At 54.9% G+C, this 20,889-nt stretch overlaps 1 long non-coding RNA gene across 1 annotated transcript in view; it reads left to right on the plus strand.

Annotated features, from left to right (window-relative positions):
• LOC128050329 (uncharacterized) overlaps positions 1-20,889 on the plus strand; it is a 134,775-nt gene that overhangs the window by 47,030 nt on the left and 66,856 nt on the right. The window lies entirely within an intron of this gene.

The following is a 20,889-nucleotide window of genomic DNA, read 5'->3' on the forward strand; positions in this document are numbered from 1 at the left end:
AGCACAAAATGTAAGTCTGTTGGAACGGAAAGGTGACCTGGGCTTGCCAGGGGCTGGGGTGGGAATGGGGGTGAACGGTGTTTGGGCGCCAGACACATCTTACAGTGCTGAGGGGACGGTCCAGAACTGTGGGGCTGGGGCGTCAAGCGGCTTGGTGAACTGACTAAGAATCTTCGACTTGTGTACTGCCAACCAGCCGATTGTATGACATGTAAAGTGAACCTCAGTGAAGCTAAAATACTTATTTTATCTCAGCCCAGGAGGGACGCTGTCCCCACAGACAGAGACCAGGACTGAGATTACAGCCCTGTGGTCTATCTGGCTTGTTTATGCTCCTTGAAGATCCCAAACAGGTTCAGTGTTAACTCTGTGTCACAAAGTCGCCAAGCAGATGGGGAGTTTGGGGAACCACCTGGAGCTGGGCGAGGTCACATAGAGTATATGTGTCATCACAGCATGATGAGTGAGCCCCATTCAACCCTTCTCCAACGTGTTAATGTCTGACCAACTGATTGTAAAAAGAAACTGAATGGACAAAGGAGAGACAAGATACCCCAAACCCCACACCCATCGGGGACCACTGCTCACACCTCAGTGAGCATCCTCCCAACTGAATTCCACTCACTCAAGGGATTTCGGATAAGAAGGATTTTCTCTTTGCTATGTTCTGGAATGAATGTCCTGGTGCAAACTTTGTTCATCCTTGTTGGTTGTTGTTTGGGATGAGTTCCTGGAATTAAGTTTGCCTTGCCTGTGACTTTAAGTTGGGGTATTCTCAGGTTTGTTTTGACCTTTAGCAACAAAGAAATGCACCGTTTTCCATCCCAGGATGTGTCTCACCACCCTCTCAAGTGCAGTTTTATGTCCTGGCCAAGCCAACAAGCCAGGACCATATTAGTTGCTGTGTCCAGGCCTCCTTTTTATGAGCTCAGCTGTTTCTCTAAGGCAAACGGCCCGGATGCATCCTTTCTGTTAGGGTTTCTGTCCTGTGCTGTATTTAGTCACTCAGTTGTGTCCAACTCTTTGCGACCCCATGGACTGCAGCCCACCAGGCCTCTCTGTCCATGGGGATTCTCCCAGCAAGAATACTGGAGTGGGTTGCTATGCCCTCCTCCAGGGGATCTTCTCAACCCAGGAATCAAAGCCAGGTCTCCCTCGTTGCAGGAGGATTCTTTACCGACTGAGCCACCAGGGAAGCCCTGGTGATGTCTAAATTCTCCCCATTTCTCTGTCTGGACACGGTCCACTGCAAGTGTTTTTTGGAGAGTGTATCTGCACTCTGCTCACGGTGCATTTTGTCATCAGAGATCTGAAACTTTGCACAAACCTGTCTTCTTTATTTTGTGTGGTTGTCTAACACGTCAAGATCATAAAAACACAATCCACCTGCATTTTGTTTTGGATGGCGTATTCTGCACTTCAGCGCTTGAGCCTTTTGAAATTCACCTGTGCTAGGAGGTCTCACCTGGGGGGGGGGTGATTCTGACCCCTTGCTCCACTCTGAGGGGACACAGGTCCATGTTGGGGGACATCTGAGGTTGTCACACTGGGGGAGCGGTGCTCCTGGCAGCGAGGAGGTGGTCGTTTGCCTTGGCTAGGAAGATTGCTCCACACACCACAGTGCCCACGATGGCCGAGGGCGACCAGCTGCCTGGTCATCAGTGCCCGGTGGACACTGCTGGCTGGGAGAGACAGAAAACACTCCTGAGCCGGTACACGTGGCTAGCCTTGCAGTGGTTCTCTGTTCCAAGGGATCCTGCTGTCCTACAAGTGGGGGGAATCAAGGATTTTCCTGATTGCTTGTTAGTTTCATAGTCACCAGGAACACTTCCTGTTTGCCAGGCCCCTCACATCGGAGGTCCCTACAGTACAGGGGGTGGGGGGGGATGTACAGACGGACTCTCCCATTTCTGGGCCACTGCCTGTCCAGGGGAGAGGGAGTGTCGCCAAGCAAGGGCCACACTGTCCATCCTGGTGACAGCACCTTGATCCACTGTGCTGAATGTCTGCAGACTCCAGGACTAAAAGTGGGACCTGGAGTCTGGGGCTCCAGAGGAGGGGTCTGGGGCTGGGGCGATCCCCAGAGTGCTGGGATTCCCACTGATGGCCACTAGAGGGCAGTGAAGGTACATGAGGTCTCCAGCGCAACTAGCAGGGATGGATGTGAAGAGGGTGCAGGGGTGCAAGTGAGTGCCCAGCTTCTTCAGTCAACCCCTCGGCCCTCGTGGAGCCCTGTGACCCCCTGTCTACATGTTCCAGGACACTCTGGTTCAGCACCCAGAGTCCGTCACTCTTTCCTGGGGGCCTCCACCTCACAGACCTGGAGCCTCTGTAAGTTCATTGGATGTAAGAGGAAGGTAGAAAGCACAGACTCTGTGACCTTGGAGAGCTCAGGATCCCTGCACCACCACCCCCAACTCTCCCAGCCCTGGCACACCCCAGTGGCCGGAGCAGAGCTAGGACCAGAGAACGAAGGCCAGAGGGTGGGGGTGGGCAGCCCTGCTGGGATGACTGGACCTTGCTTCTGGGACTCCCCCTGGAACCAGCCAGCAGCTCTGACCCTAGGCAGAAGCAAGGGGGAGGGGGTCCCCCGCAGGCCCGTCTCTCGAAGCACCTCCTTTGGGACTCACCTAAATGCCAGAGACCCTCAAAGCCCCCTCGGGTCTCCTGGCTGTGGAATCTGCCCAGTGTCTCCCGAGGCAACCTCGGGTGTGTGTCACCTGGACAGTGACTGCTCAGCCTGGCCAGATGCGCTGACCCTCCCCAAAATGTTCTCCATCCCCTCAGCAAGGGTTTCTGAGTGTCTGCCAGGCCAGGCTCCAGGGGATGCCAGTGTGCAGGGTGGATGTTCTAGTGAGAATTGTGGACCCATTCAGAGTCCTCCACATCCAACACTGCTGACATCGGGCTGGGTCACCTTGTGGGGTGAGGTGGGCATCCTGGGTACTGTGGGGAGAGGGTGGAGCAGCCTCCATGCCCCCATCCACATGATGCCAGGAGCCCTCAGTTTTGACAGCTGAGCCCACACAGATGTCCCCAGGCATCACCCAGTGTCCCATGGAGGCAGGCCCCCTGCCTCACTAGTTCCTCTCATAATGTCTCTGGATGTGGTTGCCCCCTCCCGAAACCGGATGGATCTTCCCATAAGTTTGGAAGCTCTGGCAGAGGTGGGGGTGGGGGGCTGGGACCATGGCCGGTTGGCTCTCGCCTCATGGAAGGATGAGCGCATAGGCCTTCATGGCGCCGGCTTTCTTTATGGAGGTGCCACTGCCCTTTTAGCCAGAGCTGGACTTTCCAATAGGGTGGCTGCGAGTCCCTGGTGGCCACTGAGCTCCTGGAAGGGGGCTAAGATGGAAATGAGTGTATTTTGCACAGACCGGGGTGATGATTCTTAGCTGAGAACGATTTTTCCAGCTTTCCACCAGCCCTCCCGCCTGAGGCAGAGCTCAGTGACCTCCCAGCAGCGGGTGTTTTCCTGATAGCCCCTGTTCTCTGGGAGTTTGTGAACATTTCAGCTGAAAGCGCCTCTCGGATCTTTTATCTCAAGAGGGTGGCCCTCGTGTGAGGGACAAACTCCAACCCGGCGCGCCGCGTCAGAGACCGTTTCTTCCTCCTGGTTGGTCCCCCGCTTCAGATGTGTGTTGAAATGCCCACAATTATCAGTTCTCTCCGCGGACAAGCTGTTCTCCTGAAAGAGCTGCCAAGATAGACAGTTGAAACCTTAAAACGTTCTTGCAGAAGGTCATGGCTGCTGCCACAGCCTCATGATACATATGTAATTACTGGGTCCCCGCCCAGAAACCCACCAAGGGCACCCCTCCTCGCTCCGCAGCACGTGGGATCCAGAGCCACCCCCACCCCTATAGCCCATGGCTCTGATTCTGAAATCTTGGGGAGAGCAGGCCCCAGGGTACTTTGAATGGCAGCAGGGGCTGCTCAGACATGACCTCGACCCCCTCCAGAAGGGTCTCACCCTTGTGATCCTGCCCCCAAGGAACACTGGGCAATGTCTGGGGATGTCTGTGGTTGTCATGACTGGAGGGGGCCCTGGCATACAGTGGGTGGGGGGCCTAGGGGTGTGCTCCACTCCCCACAGTGCTCAGGATGGCCCTACAGAGAACGTCCCAGCCTGTGTCAGCAGCGCCCAGCAGAGTGGGGAGTGGGGACCTTGCTCCCCAAGATTCTTGCTCCCAGGATGAACCAGCCTCACTATCTTTGTGCTCTGTGTATGTTATCACACCGGCTCCCACCCTGGCCCCATTCTTCCTCATGCTGCGGGCGAATCCTCTCACGCACTGGTTAATGCTGCCACCTAATTGGACCAACTTGAATACTGAGGCCAAGAGCGGCTCCCATCTGATACCACAAAGCCAGGCTTCCACCCGTGGGGCAGTGAGAACTGTCCCAGCCCAGGCAGCAGCCATGGCCCAGAGACCCACGCATCCCCAGACGGGCATGTTGCTAGGCAACGGCTTGACTGGTCAGCCTCCCTCAGAGCAGGGGTGATGCACACATGGTCATCGGTAGTCATCAAGGCCTCCTTTGACTCAGAACACACATGGGGTGGCAGTCACGTATGGTAAGGTGGGGGCAGGGGCTCATTTGTGGTGGGTAGAAGGAGCCCCTACACCTCAGGGCCCATTCCCACCCCCCGCCACAGTGCACAGGCCTGAATCCATCTGAGCCGGTGCACACGGAGGATGTGGTTCTTCCTTTTGTTCCCTCCGCTCTGACTTCACTTGTTGAGTCAGCAGACACCTGTGTGCCAGGCCCAGCTGGCTAAAACACGTGTGTCTGGGTGCAGAAGCTCCCAGTACAGTGCACACGGTGGGCATGTGTAACAGAGGACTGAGGCATGACCTGGGGAGGGCCAGGCCGGGGTGAGCTCAGAAGCTGGGGGCAGGGGGAGGGTTCTGGGGGCCTGAAGGTGGGGTGGGGGCTTCAACAGGCACCCCAAATATAGGATGACAGGGAACTGGTGTATCAGGAGCTTGTTTCTAATTGCCACTGGTATCCCCCCAAATTCAAATGTTAAAACCTACTCCCCAGTGTGGTGGGAATTGAAGGTGGAACCCTTAGGGAGTGTGGTCTTCGGACGTATATTAATATAAATACATATTTTGAACTTCAGCCATGGTTCCTAGTTCCCAGCTCCCAAAGCGCTTGGAGTTTCCTGAGCCAGTGGAGCATCCCCTGCATGTGACTAAATGTGACAGCGATTGTGAAATCCCAGGCTCTCTGCTCTGCTATCACACGAGGAGGGTGCTAGCTAGCTATTGCTAGCTTCTTGTAATAAGCCACCGCAGACTCAGCACCTTATACCTCCCCTGTCTGTCCAGGCAGAAGTGTGGCTGAGGCCTCTGCTCACAGTCTCACTGGCCCTGGCCTGGGCTGAGTTCTCTCCTGAGGCTCAAGAAGAATCCACTTCCCAGTTTGCTCAGGCTATTTGTAGGATTTGGTTCCTTTCAGTTGTCAGGCCCAGGGGCCCGTTGTCTTGCTAGCAGCCCACTAGGGACGGCTCTCAGCTCTTGGAGGCTGCCACCAGGTCCTGGCCTGGCTGCATGATCTCCTCCAGGGGGCCCCTCATCCCTCCAGTCACTGCAGGAAGGGCCCTGCCCTAGGGAGCCAGGGCTCACCTGATTAGGTCAGGCCCACCCATGCATCCTTTTGATTAACTCAAAGTCAACTAATTTGGGAATTTATTTAATTTTATTTTTTCCTCTTTTTTATTTTTTAAACTATGAAGTTATGATAACACATTTATAGGAGACTTGGAGAATACAGAACAAGGTTACATATAAGTTCCACTGTACATGATAATTATTTTTTAAGTAGATAAATTTTTAATTGGAGTTTCAACATCAAACTCTCAAAAAGGAACAGAATGAATATACAGAGAAGTAGAAGGATACAGTAGATCTGAAAAGCACTGTGAACCAATTCAACATAATTAAGAGTCATACAATTTTCACAACAGTAGGATACAAATTCTATTCAAGTTCCCATAGATTATAAACTAAGAGACACTGGAACATATCTGGGGACATAAAACAAGGTGCAAAAATTTCATGGTCTAAAGGTATGGAAATGAGACAGAGCCTATTCTCTTATCACTGTGGAATTATATTAGAGATCAGTATCAAAAGACATTTGAAAATAACCCCCATATTTTCAAGTGTAATGTAATGTTACCCAGAGAGATCTTTGACGTAGCCATTGAAAGCCTCAATAAAGTTAGAAGGCTGAAAAACCACAGAGGATGATTACAGAGAAGAAAGCATTTAAATGAGAAATTAATATCAAAATGAGAAATTAATATCAAATATACTTTATTTATTTATTGGCTGCACCACACTGCATGTGGGATCTTAGTCCCCTGACCAGAGATTGAACCCACACCCCGTGCAGATTCTAACCACTGGACCACAAGGGTGGTCTCTAACTTGGGACTCTAATTATACGCTCGAATTCCTTCCTCTGCAGGATATCACCTAATCAGGGGAATGGCATCTTATCACCTTCATAGTCCTGCCAACCCCTGGGGTTTGGTCCACCGGGAGCCAAGGGTTTAGAGACTTCAACTCCTCCTGGCCACCAAGGGGCAGCAGGGGGCCTGGTCACTGCAGATGCAGGCACCTGCAGCGGGCACCAGGGCTCGCAGGGGGCCTTTGTCCCCTCCTATTCCTTGCTGGCGGCACCGCAGGCAGGTCAGTGTCGGGTGGAATGGCAGTGGTTGGAGAAGGCAGGCCTTGTTTGTCTCAGTCACACCTAGACACACCTATGGTTTCATTTGTTTTTTGTTTTTATTTTTTTCTGCTGCACCGCTTGGCTTGTAGGGTCTTGGTTCCCCAACCAGCAATCAAATCTGAACCCCTTAGAATAGAATCTTGCAATCCTAACCACTGAACCACCAGGAAAGTCCCCTCACTTATTGTTTTTAAAGAAAGCCTATAATTTGAAATAATTCCAGATTCATGCATGCATGCTCAGTCATGTCTAACTATTTGCCACCCAAAGGACTGTAGCCTGCCAGGCTCCTCTGTCCATGGGATTCTCTAGGCAAGAATACTGGAGTGGGTTGCCATTTCCTTCTCCAGGGGATCTTCCCAACCCAGGGATTGAACTGGCATCTCCTGTGTCTCCTGCATCGGCAGGTGAATTCTTTGCCACTGAACCAGCTGAGAAGCCCAATTCCAGGTTCATAGGAAATTGCAAAAACCATGCAGAATGATCCCATCCACCCTTTCCCCAGCTCCCCACAGTGGCCTCATCTTGTAACTAAAGTACAATAGGAAGGTGTGTGTGCAGGGCCCTGCCCTCTGTTTAATCTGTGGGTATGAAGGACAATCACCCATCTGCAGAATGGAGAGTTCTTCCATCCTTGAGGTGGGGGAGGGGAGGCGGAGAAAAACAGACAGGAACGTCTAACCGTGGATAGCACTGGGACCCACGCTCGCTGTGCAGGCCGAACTCTGTGTCTTGTCTGCTACCTCGTCAGGCAGCCAGCCCTTCCAGTGGGTTTATTCTCTTGCGGGGATTCTGCCAGTTTGTGGGGGCTCCCAGCACCAAAAACTCAGGTTCAAATCTAGACACACCCCCACTTGCAGGGCACCCCAGGAGACTCACTTCCATTTCTGAGCACAGAGCTGGGCTGGCTATCACCACCACAGTGCTGGCACCCACAGGAGGATCACCAAGTGCTCCCCTTGAGGATTCTCCGGAGGGAGGGGTGACCGGGAGGGCCAGGAGGTATTGTGAGGGACCCTAGAGCTTTCTGGAGGTGAGAGTCATCCCCTGTCCTCCCCCAGCCATCTGCCCAGGCTCCAAGGCGGCTGAGACATCCCCATGTTGGAGTCAAAGCCTCCTCAACTTCCCCAGAGATCTCTGTGTCTTCTCTGTGCCCCATGTGGTCGCTCAGTGTTCTGGGGGTGGGGCGGGGAGGGGGCGCGTTGTGTGCTTCTTAAGCCCAGGAGCCTGGTCAGTAGCAGCACCCCTCACGTCTGCGTACCTCCTGGGGGAGGGGGAATTCCAAGATGGTTCTCTACATCTCCACCCCTGGTGTCGACACTCTGAACCTGGGGTGGGTGGGATCCTGCTCCATGGTTAGGCTGACAGGATGTGGCCAAAGGGACATGGCAGGTGTAACAAAGACCCCAATCAGTGGGCTTTGGGGTTCATCCCAAGGGGGATTGTCTGCGTGGGCCTGACCTAATCAGATGAGCCCTTACAAGAGACCAGAGACATATCTAGAGGAGTCAGATCCACAGAGGCAGAAAGTAGATGGTGGGGCCAGGGGCTGGAGGAGGGGGTGGGGGGTTAGTGTTTCATGGGGACAGAGTTTCTGTTTGGGAAGATGAGAAAGTTCTGGACGGTGGTCCAGACAGTCACACAACAATGTGAATGTGCTTAATACCACGGAGCTGTGCATTTAGAAATGGTTAGAATGGTAAATTGCTTTTTACCACAATAAACAGAGAGGGAGAGAGAGATCAGAGCAGCAGCAGATACTCCTGCTGACTTTGAAAAAGGCAAACAGCCACGTTGTGTGTGTGCTGCCCGGGGAGAAGGCCATGCAGCTGGGAGCTGAGAGCACCCCCCACCCAACAGCCAGCAGGAAAACAGCGCCTCAGTCCCTGCACTGCAGGGCAGTGGATTCCGCCAACCACCTGTCGAGCTTGGAAGGGGACCCTGCGGTCCGAGATAAGGACTCAGCCCAGCCAGTCCCTGGGTGTCAGGCTTTTGAGACTCCAAGCTGAGGGCCCAGTGAAGCCACATCCCCGTTTTCCGACAGAGCAACTGGGAGACAACAAAGGGTGTTGTTTTGGAGCCTATGTTGGTTGTGACTTGTCACGCAGCAGCAGCTGACTGATGCACCTACCCTGCTGCCTTCCCACATGCTCGTTCTGGAACTCGCCACAGCCCGGGCCAGTTAGAGATGGCTATCTCCACATCACAGAGGAGAAACTGGGAGCACAGAGAGGCTAAGTAACCTGCCCAGGGCCACGCAGTAACTGTTCTGTGACATTCAGATCAGCTGCTTGTGTCACCCAGGCTGGACCATAAGCTCCTTCAGGTCAGGGGTCTTGCCCAACCGCCCAGCCAGATGTTTAGGGAGTGAGTGGAAGAAGGGAAGAAGGAGGCTGGGGGAGGAATCCTCACCTGACCTCCTGCACGGAGAAGTGAGCCTGTGACCAGGGTGCGTGACACGGCAGGGCAGGTGGAGAGCATACTCACCCTACCCGGAGCAATCCCACGCGGTAATCTGTGCGGGCTCCCGGCTGAGTCAGCAGCCACACCGAGGTCTGAGCTCCTGAGCCTCCTAGAATGGGACGTGCTGTCCCCAGCTATCTGACTAACATCCCGCTGAGTCACAGTTCTGGCCGGATGAGAGGCAAGAGGTGAGCCAGAGCCCTCTGCCCATGGGAGTCGCAAAGCCAGGCACCCCAGAGGCCCAGAGAGCCAGGCTGCCAGCTCTGGGTTCCTCGGTGCGAGCCGGGGCTGCAGGCGGAGGATGGGCTTGCAGGGTAGGCGGTAAGAGAGGCAGCCACACCCGCGCACACCCCTGGCAAACCAGCAACCAGATCTCCCTCATCCCAGGGCAGAGGGGCAAGGCTGGCAGGGCCCCTTGGCCGTGCGGGGACCATCCTGGGAGGGGTGCCCCCACTCTAAGCCCCCACTCCACTGATGCCAGGAACCCCCAGTCCTGACAACCACAGGTGTCCCCAGACACAGCCCAGTGTCCCCTGAGTGACAGACTCACCCTAGTTGAAACCCTGGTTGAGGGGCTTCCCTGGTGGCTCAGTGGGTAAAGAATCTGCCTGTAGTGCAGGAGATGCAGGAGACAAGAGTTCAATCCCTGGGTCGGAAAGATCCCTTGGAGGAGGAAATAGCAACCCACTCCAGTATTCTGACCTAGACAGTCCATAGGGTCCCAAAGAGTAGGACATGACTGAAGGGACTTAGCATCCATGCACACATGTATTACCTGATGATAATAATAAGAGAGACCCCGGTCAACTGAGCTGATGGCGACAGCACTGCCCGAGGACAACAGCAAGTGCTCCCTCTGGGACTTCAAGCAGGGAGACCTTCCTGGAGGAAGTGACATCTGAGTTGAAGTTGACAATACCCTGGAGTGGATCAGGGGAAAGAGTGGGAAGGACTGTCCAGCTGGTGGGAGTGGTGTGTGCCAAGAACCATCCTGGTTCCAGGATGGTGGGCAGGGATGCAAGGTGAGGGGGAGCAAGGAGGCCTCAGGTGAGACCACTTTATTCTGAGGGCAGTAAGGAGCCAAGGAGGGTTTCAGCCCTACCCATGGCAACAATCAATTGACCTCCTTGTTTTCCGGATTAGAACACCGAGGCACAGAGAAGGTGACGGGCCCTGGTCACCACCAGCAGCGGTGGGCAGAGGCCTTGGGAGCTTCGGGGCCATTTCTGCAATGCTTGGGGGTGGGGTGAGCGCTGGAGCCAGACCTGGGCTGCAGCACTTCCCAGCTCCAAGCCCCCTGGTCAGGCCGGCCTCCACTCCCACCCTCAGTTTCCCTTTGGTAAAATTCACCCAGGGCTGCTGCCCGAGGGGTGAGGGCAGCAGCTCTGTAGCCCGTGTCCTCAGGCGGCACAGCGAGGGTCCTGGGAGGACCGGAAGTGTGTCCTGTCACCCCGCTGTCCTGGGGTCTCCCTCCCAAGCCCCGCATGCCTTGCCTCTCTGGGCTCTGATTTCCTTCTCCCTGAAGACATCAGGGGTCATCCAGCTTCTCTGGTATCCATGGAAACCTGGGCCTGAGTGAGGGACCCCAGGCCCTTCAGCAGATTGGTGGTGAGCCCTGACTGAGGGCGAGAAGGAAGCCAGGGAGCAGTGGGGAAAGGATATGCCCCTGGCCCAGAGCCCACGCCTCCGGGAGGTGACCAGCAGGGGTCTGGCCTCCACAGGTCCCATGTCCACCAGCAAGGACAGCGGCCAAGGAGGTGCTTCCCTGTCCTGAGCTGAACTTGTTTTCCTGACCTCGGGGCAGGAACTGCCTAGCCCATGAAGTGGACACATACAAGCTCAGTAAACAGCCTGGGAGCCAAGAGTGGGAGCTGAAGTGCCGGGCGCCCTCCCACCTGCCTGCCCTCTGCTCCGTCCTTGCGAATCCTCAAGAGTACTCGGGGAACCTGGTCCCTGCTCCCTTCCCTTATGACTGAGATGTCAGCCACCTCCTGGGGGGTGGGGGGAATGGCAGAACTGCCCCCTGGGGACGGTCACCTGTGTGGCAAGACCACCAGGACTGCTGTGTTTACTCATGGGCTACTTGGCTCCACATGCACAACTGGGATGCACATGGGCTCTTGTGAGCATTTGGAGTATCTTGTGTGTGTGTGTGTGTGTGTGTGTGTGTGTGTTGAAATACCCATAACATAAAATTCACCCTCTTAATCATTTCTAAGTGCACAGCTCATGGTGTTAAGCACATTCACACTGTCGTGCAACCATCCCCACCGTCATCTCCAGAACTTTCTCATCTTCCCAAATTGAGACTCTGTCCCCATGAAACACTCACTGCCGTTCCCTCCCCCAGCCCCTGGCCCCACCATCTCCTTCATGTCTCTGGGGCTCTGACTCCTCCAGGGATCGCCTGTGAGTCGAATCAGTGTGTGTCCTTCTGTCTGGCTTCTCTCCCTGAGCATCACAGCCTCAAGATTCCCCTGTGTTGTGGCGGGCATCAGAATCTCCTTCCTCTTTAAGGCTGCATCATTTTCCACAGTGCGGAGGGACCACATTTATTCATCCGACCTTTGCTGATGGACACTTGGATTGTTTCTATCTTTTGGCTGTTGTGAATTGTGCTGCTGTAAACACAGGTGTATAATTATCTGTTTGAGACCCCACCTTTTTTTTTTTTTTAATTGTGTTTATTTGGCTGTCTCGGATCTTAGCTGTGGCACGGGAGATCTTCACTGAGTCATGTGGGGTCTTCCGTTGAGGCTCTTGGACTCTAGTTGTGGTGCGAGGGCTTAGTTGCTCTGTGACATGTGGACTGTTAGTTCCCAGACCAGGGATCGAACCTCTGTCCCCCTGCATCAGAAGGCATATTCTTAACCACTGGACCACCAAGGAAGTCCCTGTCTGTCCTCCCTTAATAGGGACTGGGTCAGGGTCCACCTTATCCCAGAGTGACCTCATCTCTCTTTAGCTAGTGACATCTGCAAAGATCTTATTTCCAAGTGAAGTCTCTGGACTAGTCTGCTCAAACTGCCACAACCTGATACCACAGGGAGGGGCCTTGGACAATGGACACTTATTCCCTCCCAGGGCTGGGGGCTGGACGTCCTGGATCAATCCTGGATCAAAGTGTCTACAGGCTGGCTCTCTCTGAGGCCTCTCTTCTTGGTGTGAAGATGGCCACCTTCTCCCCAAGTCCTCATGTGGTTTCCTGTCTGTGTGTACCTGTGTCCTAATCTTTTTATTTTTTAAGATTTTTTTTTTTTGGTGTGGACCATTTTAAAAGGCTTTATTGAATTTGTTACAATATTTTATGTAACATAAAATATTAATATCTTCTGTTTTATGTTGTGGTTTTTTGGCCCAGAGGCATGTGGGATCTTAGTTCCCCAACCAGGGATCAAACCCACACCCTCTGCACTGGAGGGTAATGTCTTAACCACTGGACCACCAGGGAAGTCCCTAATCTTTCTGATAAGGACCCTTGTCCCATTGGCTCAGGGGCCACCGTTAGGACCTCATTTTACCTTAATCTCCTCTTTAAAGATCCATCTCCAATTACAGGGGCTTCCCATGTGGCTTGGTGGTAAAGAATCTGCCTGCCAATACAGGAGATGCAAGTTCGATTCATGGGTCAGGAAGATTGCTTGGAGAAGGAAATGGCAACCCACTCTAGTATTCTTGCCTGGAGAATCCCATGGACAGAGGAGCCTGGCAGGCTACAGTCCACGGGGTTGCAAAGAGTCAAAGATGACTTAGCAACTAAAACAACAGCTCCAAATACAGCCACAGTTCAGGGTCCTGGGGGTCAGGGCTTCTACTCAGGAATATGGGAAACACAAAACAGTCACCATCTGAGGTTCTGGGTGGACATGAATTTTGGGGGAATTGCTCAACTTACCACAGGGGAGCTGGGCTGAACTCAGTAAGAGACTAGGGGGGTGGTCACGGGTATGGGGAGCCTGCAGCAAATAAAAGCACCGTGAATGGGGCCCCTGTTGGCAGCAGCCCTGAGCAAGTCACTTAGTCAAGATATAATCTCCACCCTTGGAGTGTGCTGCCAGCGAGGGAGCCTTCACGCCTCTGTAAACCATGGCTGGAGGAGGTTACCCAAGGTCATGGGACAGCCTTGACTGGAGCCAGCACCTCCACCCTGCGAGGTCATTCCTTGCACACTGCTGGCTGCCCAGCCAGGGATGATGGTGGCATGGGGACACCCTGGGGTCCCTCTGTGAAGCTGGCACTGTGGTCTCAGGATCCCGCCCACTGCTGGGACATTGCCTTGAAATCTCTTTTGCCTCTAGTTGCTTAAAAATGTTGTATTCTTGCCTGAGATCTTTGCAGTTTGCTTCAAGGGGAAATGGCTTTGACTTTTCCCCTTCTTTATACTGTGTTGATATTGCAGTGTGAGCCATCCCTTGGGGTGCCACAGGCCCTGTCCTGGGGTGTAGTTGGGAAGGGTGAGGCTGTTACTGTGTCTGAGGGGGAATTGCATGGTGAGGCAGTGGTGGGGAGACCAGGTGTGGAGATGGAACAGGGCAGTGTCCTGCAGCCGGAGCACAGGCCTGTGGGCTCTTTTTCCTTTATTGGGATGTAGTTCACACACCATAAAATTCATCCTTTAAAGTGTACAATTCAGTGTGTTTTCATGGCTAGTTGTGCAACAACCCCCATTAACTAATTCCAGAACATTCCATCCCCCCAAAAGGAGCCATGTCCCCCTCAGCAGTCCCCCCTGCCCCCTCCCCAGCCCTTGCCCACCAGGAGCCCACTGTCTGTGTCTGTGGACTGGGCTGTTCCGGACGTCTGCCGTCAGTGGACTCACACCCTGTCTGTCCTCTGTGTCTGCTTCTCTCACTGTTCTCAGTGCCCCCCCACATGGCAGTGAGTGTCGGGGCTTCCCTCCTTCTCATGGCTGAAGGATAGTTCATGGCATGGTGGTGTTTGCTTTCGATGATGTGGTAGACATTTTGATGGTATTTAATGTTTCTGGGGGCCCCATACCCTGATAAGGTTTTGGCCTGATTTTTAACAAGCGCTTGCCCCAAACTTGCTATAATGTAGATCAACGGTAGTAAACCTTCTGTAAAGGGCCAGACCTTAAATATTCTCTTGTTTGCAGGTCAGGGTGTCTCTGCTGTAGCTACTCAGCTCTGCCCTTGTATCTTGAAATCACCAGAGACAACACCTGCAGGAACAAGTGTGGCCATGTGCCAATAAAGCTTTATTTACAAAAAGCAAGCAGAGGGCCACACATGGCCCTCAGGCCAGAGCTTGCCTACCCTGCTTTAGGATGGAAGTTCTCCAACATTTTGATCCTGCAGGTTCCAAGGAGTTTCTGTGTTCTTTATTTTCATTAAGAAATATTTTGTTTTTGGCTGCAGTGCATGGCTTTGGGGGTTTTAGTTCCCTGACCGGTGATTGAACCCTGGTCCTCAGCATTGAGAGCACTAAGTCCTAACCACTGGACTGCAAGGGAATTCCCCAAAGAGATTTTTTTTTTTTTAAATTTTGGGTTATATTCATCAAAAATTACCAGATTCAAAATTAAAACTGAGAAAATTTTAAAATATTTACCAATTAATTTTAAAATAACAATAATAAACCCTAAATGGCATTTTTAAATGGAAATAAACTTTTTTTTTTTTTCAAAACAAACAAAATTAGTGAGAAGATGGTGAGGAAAACCAACAGGTTGTCATGACCCAGAGTTAACTAAGGATATGTGACAACTGAACAAAGTGTGGGATCCTGGGGCAGAAAAAGGACACGTTGGGCGGGGAAGCTAGTGAAATCTGGATGCAGTGTCCCCATGTCACTGTCCCGGCTGTGACAGACACGCCCCAGAGAAGAGTGGTCTGGGAAGGACAGATGGCACCCTCTCTACTGTCTTTGCAGCTTCTCTGTAAACCCCAGCTTGTTTCAAAGTACATGTTTGTTGTTAAAAAAACAGGACAGAACAAAACAACTGTTTGGTCTAGTGAGGGCTCTGGCCACATTAGAGGGAGGTGAGCCCAGCATCGGGGACAGTGGCTGGAGAAGCTGGGCGGCTGTGGAGTGAGTGGTGGGTCAGGCGGGGGGTCAGAATAGCACCCTGGTGCCCAGCACAGGCCAAGGGCAATTGTAGGTGCTGGACCTGGTGGTGAGCCCAAGAATGAAGCCCTGCTCTCTGAGGACAGTGCTGGCCCAGAGACCCAAGCAAACAAGGACAAAAGGAAGAAACCAGGAAAGGTGCCAGATAGGGCTGAGCAGAGAGACAAGAGCCCGGGGTCCAGGGAGGTCTCCCTAGGAGGCCACGTCTATGCCTATGCCTAGAGGTGGGGGGAGGCAGGCGCTGAGGAGGAGCGAGCTGGGAAGTGGTGGGCAGACTGGACAGTCCTGAGGCATGACAGCCAGATGTCCTAGAGAACGGCCTTCTGTCTAGGCTGGTCTCCTGCTTTTTTTTTTAATATTTATTTATTTGGCTGCATTCAGTCTTAGTTCCAGCTCTTGGGATCTCCAGTCTGGTGTGGGCTTCTCTCTAGTGGTGTGCAGGCTTAGTTGGCCAACTGCAGGTGGGATCTTAGTTTCCTGACCAGATATGAAACCCGAGTCCCCTGCATTACAAGGTGGATTCTTATCCACTGGACCACCAGGGGCGTCCTTGATCCAATGCTTTCTATCAGACCAATGGTGGGCCATAGCTGGCAGTCCCCGGGGCAGGGTCAGAGCTGTAGTGGCCAGTCGGGCTTGGCCCCATTGTGGGTCAGCCCAGCCTCCCTGCAAGAGCCCAGTACCCCGGCTAGGATGGCAGTTCTCAACCGGGTCGGTTCTGACTCCCCACCCCCATGTCCAGGGCATCTGTGGTCATCATGATGGAGGCATCTGGCATCCAGGGGGTGGGGCTCAGGGAGGCTGCCCCATACCCCACAGTGCCCAGGACAGCCCCCCACAGAGAATGTCCCAGCTCTGAGGACAGCAGTGCCAGGGGAGACCCTGCACTAATTATTTGGAAAGAGCATTGAGCCTGATCCCTGCTCACACTGGACACCTGAGTTTAGAGTCTGGTGGATTCCCTCTCTGCTTGCAAATTCAAATGCCTATGGCCCTGGGCTTCCCCGCCAGTCCCCTCCCCAATCCTGAGCGTCCCCCAGGGGGTTGGTGGCCCACATGGTACTCGAAGTGAGGAGGCCCCAGGAACTCCCCATCTTTCAACTGCAGCATTGGGACAGAATCTTCAGGGCTGGGTTTGAGAGGAATACCTGGGTCCCTTGTCCCAAAGACACCCAGAGCGTTAAAGCAAGGGGTTGGGCGGAGCCTTGGAATGGTGCTGGCTCAGCCCCAAGGTCGAAGCCAGAAGGAGGCGGTGCTCTGGGCCCCACGCCCCACCCCCTCCCTGCACCCCCTCCCTGGGCAGGGCCGTGTCCCTGGGCTCATCCCCACAACGGGTGCCCCGCCTGCTCTAGGCCAAGCCGCTGGCCTTGGCGCCCAGCCTGTGTTTACTTCACCCGAGGTCGTGCGCTGGGCCGGGTTGACCAGGAAGGGGCTGGGAAAGATGGTTCTGCAGGGAGGCCTCCAGGGCCGTGGCTGCAGACCCGGGGGGAGCACAGGGCCCGGGCTCTTCCTTGGCTTGGCCAGAGCCCCAGATCTATGTCCTCCAAGCCCTGTCCTCCCTGGTCATGAGGGCTGTGGCTTCTCCCCCCCACCTCCCCCCAGTGTGTTCCTGACACTGTGTAGATGGGACACACTGCCTAAGTGGGAGCAACAAGAGGCCAGTCCCAGATCCTGGGGTCACCCCAGTTTGTACCGTCTGACTGGCAGGAGCTTATTCTGGGTCTAGCATGAGCAGGGATCAGACTCAACTTTTTCCCTAATAATTAACCCAGGGTCTCCCCCTTGGGGCTGTGGATACTGGGGCTGAGTCATCCTCCATGGTGGTAGGGGGCGGGGCATCCAGGGCACGGCGGGGCACAGAGCGGCTCCCTAATCCCCATGCACTGGATGCCAGGGACACCCCTGGTCCTGACACCACAGATGTTCCTAGACTGCCCCCCGGGTGAGAGCCGCCCCCAGTCCAGGACCTTCGAGTGGGAGGTAGCACTGCGGAGTCCTGCCTCCTGGGGCAGCTGGGTCGCTTTCTCAGCACCTGCCTGGAACAGGCCCGGGTCAATCGGAGCTGCTGTGGCCACAGTGCCAGGAACGCAGCCCGGCCACGGCCAGGTTTCTTGGCCAAGAAGTAGAAAGGCTGGGAACTGTGCTTTCCAGGGATTGGGCAATGAGGAGTCTCCACATCTGTCTTCTCTTGTCAAATACACAGCAGCCCAGGACCCTGCGCCTTCACGGTTCCTCACTCTGCTCCTCACATCTGGGGCCCTGGGCAAGAGGCTGAACAGCTGCTTCCAGAGTCATTTCTGTTATTGGACCAAGACGGGCGGTCTCATCGGGGTTCATCCTGCCCCAGAGGACACTGGGCGGTGTCAGGGTTTCATCTGTGGTCCTCATGACTGGGGGGCTCCAGGCATTGAGAGGTGGGGTGGAGGATGCTGCTCCATACCCCGCAGTGTCCAGGACAGCCCCCTAGAGGATGACCCACCCCAGTGCTGTCTCCTGGCTCCTTCCAGTCCTGGAGAGTTTAAGATTCTGGTCTTGGGTCCATAGAATGATGCCAGGATGCTGGGACAGCCCCCTCTTAAGATGGGGCGATCATGGGTATGCAGGAAACTCGCCCTGTCCGGAGCTCCTGCACCCCCTACACAAACAGGGCACTGTCCTCTGGGGGTCGTGGGGTTCAGGGAGGTGCATCATCATCCTCACGCCTTGTCCCCATTCCTCAGAACCTTTTCATGGCAGCCCACGTTCCTGATGGCCGTGGCCTTTCATGGTGATGTCAGTGGACCACTCTGTGGTCCCTGGCCTGCAGCTTCCAGGAATCTCACGCCCGCTACTGGGAGGGAGCTGGGAGGGTGGCGGCAACCTGTTTCCAGCAAGCTACAACGCGTAGGGAGCCGGGTGAGGTGGACAGGGAGGCAGGGCCTGGCCCGGACGGTGCCTGCGAATCCCCTCCGAGGTGAGACAGAGCTGCAGGTCCCACAGCCGGGCTGAGTCAGGGCTGTGTCACTCGGAGAGAAGGAGCCCCAGCTCAGCACCAGCTCAGGCAGCCTCAGAAGCCCTGTCAGATCACATGACCTCCCGGCTCAGCACCCACCCCCCCTACCCCCACCGTGTGCCCCTGCCCCAGTCTCCTGAAGGCTAACACTGCCCTCTCAAGGGCCACAAGACCTGTCAGCTTTGGACCTCACCACTTGCTCCCCCAAAGGACTTCTGGTGGCTCCGTCGGCAATGTAGGAGACGTGAGTTCGATCCCTGGGTCGGGAAGATCCCCTGGAGGAGGAAGTGGCACCCCACTCCAGTATTCTTGCTTGGAGAGCCCCATGGACAGAGGAGCCTGGGAGGCTGTGGAGACAGGATGTGATTCCCCCACAGCAGCCTCACAAGGCAGGAGGAGTTCACCGCTGTGCAGCCCGGAATAACCACACTGGGGTGACCGTCAGGACGTGGGGGGACATCAAGTGTCCACTTCCTGAGGGCCCCCCTCAGGGCACATTATTGGACTTTCATTCTTCTAAAAAATGAATAAAATCTTAATGAATATATAGTAACAACCCAGCGTGCATTCATCTTCACACGCCTGCAGTTATAAATGATCACTTCCCAGGTTACTCTTTGGTGGCAGGGGCCTATGAGGCAAGCCAGCCCCCAGCTCCCCGCTCCCAGCCACAGGCACCTCCACAGTGCTGGGGACAGTCCCCCACAGAGAATGACTGGGCTCCAAGGTTGGCAATGCCCAAGAGGAAACCCTGAGTTCATTACTTGGAAAGATGTTAAATTTGATCCACAGCTCAGATTAGACTCCAGAATAAACCCTTAATGGTCAGACGGTGTAAACCAGGGTGGCCCCCAGCATGTGTGAGTCCCCTCTCCCCCTCCCCCCTCAGGTGTGTATTGAAAAGTGTGCAGCCTCCCAGGACCTCCGAGGTCGCATGGTCATGAAACATAATCTCCGGGGGGGGGGGGCGGTCCGTGGGATCTCCTAGCCCACGGGGTCTCACCTGCTCTAAATCCATGCAAGTGTTTCACACCCTCCCTCTTCATTCTCAGGCTCCCGGCGGGCTGGGACACCCCCCACCCCTTGTTCTCAGCTGATGCCTCATCACCTGGGGTCCACCTGCCATGTGCAGTCGCGGTCACCAGGTGGCAGCACAGCCCTCCCGCTGGCTGGCGTTTCTGCACCCCCTCCACCTCCAACCCTAGCATCCCAGAAACACCACAGTCTAGACGCCCGCCGGCCGGATGCCTCTCCCTTGAAGTCAGTCTGCGGAGACCTTCGCGCTCCTCAGGCTCGGTCATCGTCTCCCACGGTGCATTTCCAGGCTGTCTCGCCAGGGGCCAGATCACTGGGCTGAGCGGCTTCTTGATGGTCTGGGCGGGGGCAGCCCCGGCCGGGCACCCAGCTCCCCCCGACACACCCCACTTCTTGGAAGGCACGAGGGGAAGGGAACTGGCCCGACAGCAGTTTCAGACCGCCACCAGGGTCAGCGCAACTAGCTGAGCTGGAAGGTGACGGTTTCTGAGGACCGCTGTGGCCTTGCTCCCAACTGGCCCTCAGCCCAGCCCGCGAGCTCGGGCCCAGCGCCTGCCCCGGGTCTGTTTGAGTTTCTTCCCTTTGCTGCCTTTTGAGAACCGAGAGTCCCAAACTCAGTGCTCAGAAGACAGACGTGCAAACCCTTGTGCGTGCGTGCATGCGTGCTGTTGCTTCAGTCATGTCCGACTCTTTGCGACCCTAGGGACTGTAGCCCGCCAGGCTCCTCTGCCCTGTGCCCTGAAGCCAAACCAACCAGGAAGAAGCGTACCCCCAGCCCGCCTCGCTCCAGACCCCACCTGAAACGCCGCGGCGTCTTGCAGAGCTAAACAGCCAGTCTTGTCACCTCTCCCGAGGCTGCTCGAGCCCGCCCCCTTGTGGCTGAGACCCTTGAAGGGTCATCGTCTTCTCTGGGGGTTTGAGGGTGGAGACCAGGAGTTGCCAGGGTCCCAGCAGAATGTTCTAGGGTGGACAGTCTGTGGCTCTGGGCTCTGAAAGCCATTCCAGCATATGAACGAGGGCATTGGTTTTCCAGCATGGTCACTGTGATAAATCTACCATGAGCCGAGTGCCTGAAATAACACAAGTTTATCCTCTCCCAGACTCTGGACTCCAGCCTGAGGGTCCTAGACTGGGGACCAGTGCCCCGGGGACACCTCCTACCTTGCTTTCTGGGATTCTGGCTCCTGGGACGTGGGCCTGACTTGGCCACATCAATGGAGCACTTGTTTGGAGCCAGGCAGGGCTGAGGGAGGTGCCTACTGGTGCCACCTGCAGAACAGATAATTTTCTAAGAAAGTGCTGATGAGCTTCCTTGAAGCCCTGTAGGTTGGCGAGTGGTGGAAAGTTCCCTGAGGGAACTTGTGCTGACTTGAGGTGAGGCCAGCGGCCTCCTCCTTCAATACTCACATGCCAGGACGGATTTAAGGGCCTCACCAACACAGAGCGCCCGCAGCAGGAGCTTTGTTGTTTTGTTCAGTTGCTCAGTCGTGTCTGACTCTGTGACCCCATAAACTACAGCATGCCAGGCTTCCCTGTCCTTCACTATCTCCCAGAGTCTGCTCAAA

The sequence above is a fragment of the Budorcas taxicolor genome, chromosome 7 (assembly GCF_023091745.1).
Source record: "Budorcas taxicolor isolate Tak-1 chromosome 7, Takin1.1, whole genome shotgun sequence".
NCBI lineage: Eukaryota > Metazoa > Chordata > Mammalia > Artiodactyla > Bovidae > Budorcas > Budorcas taxicolor.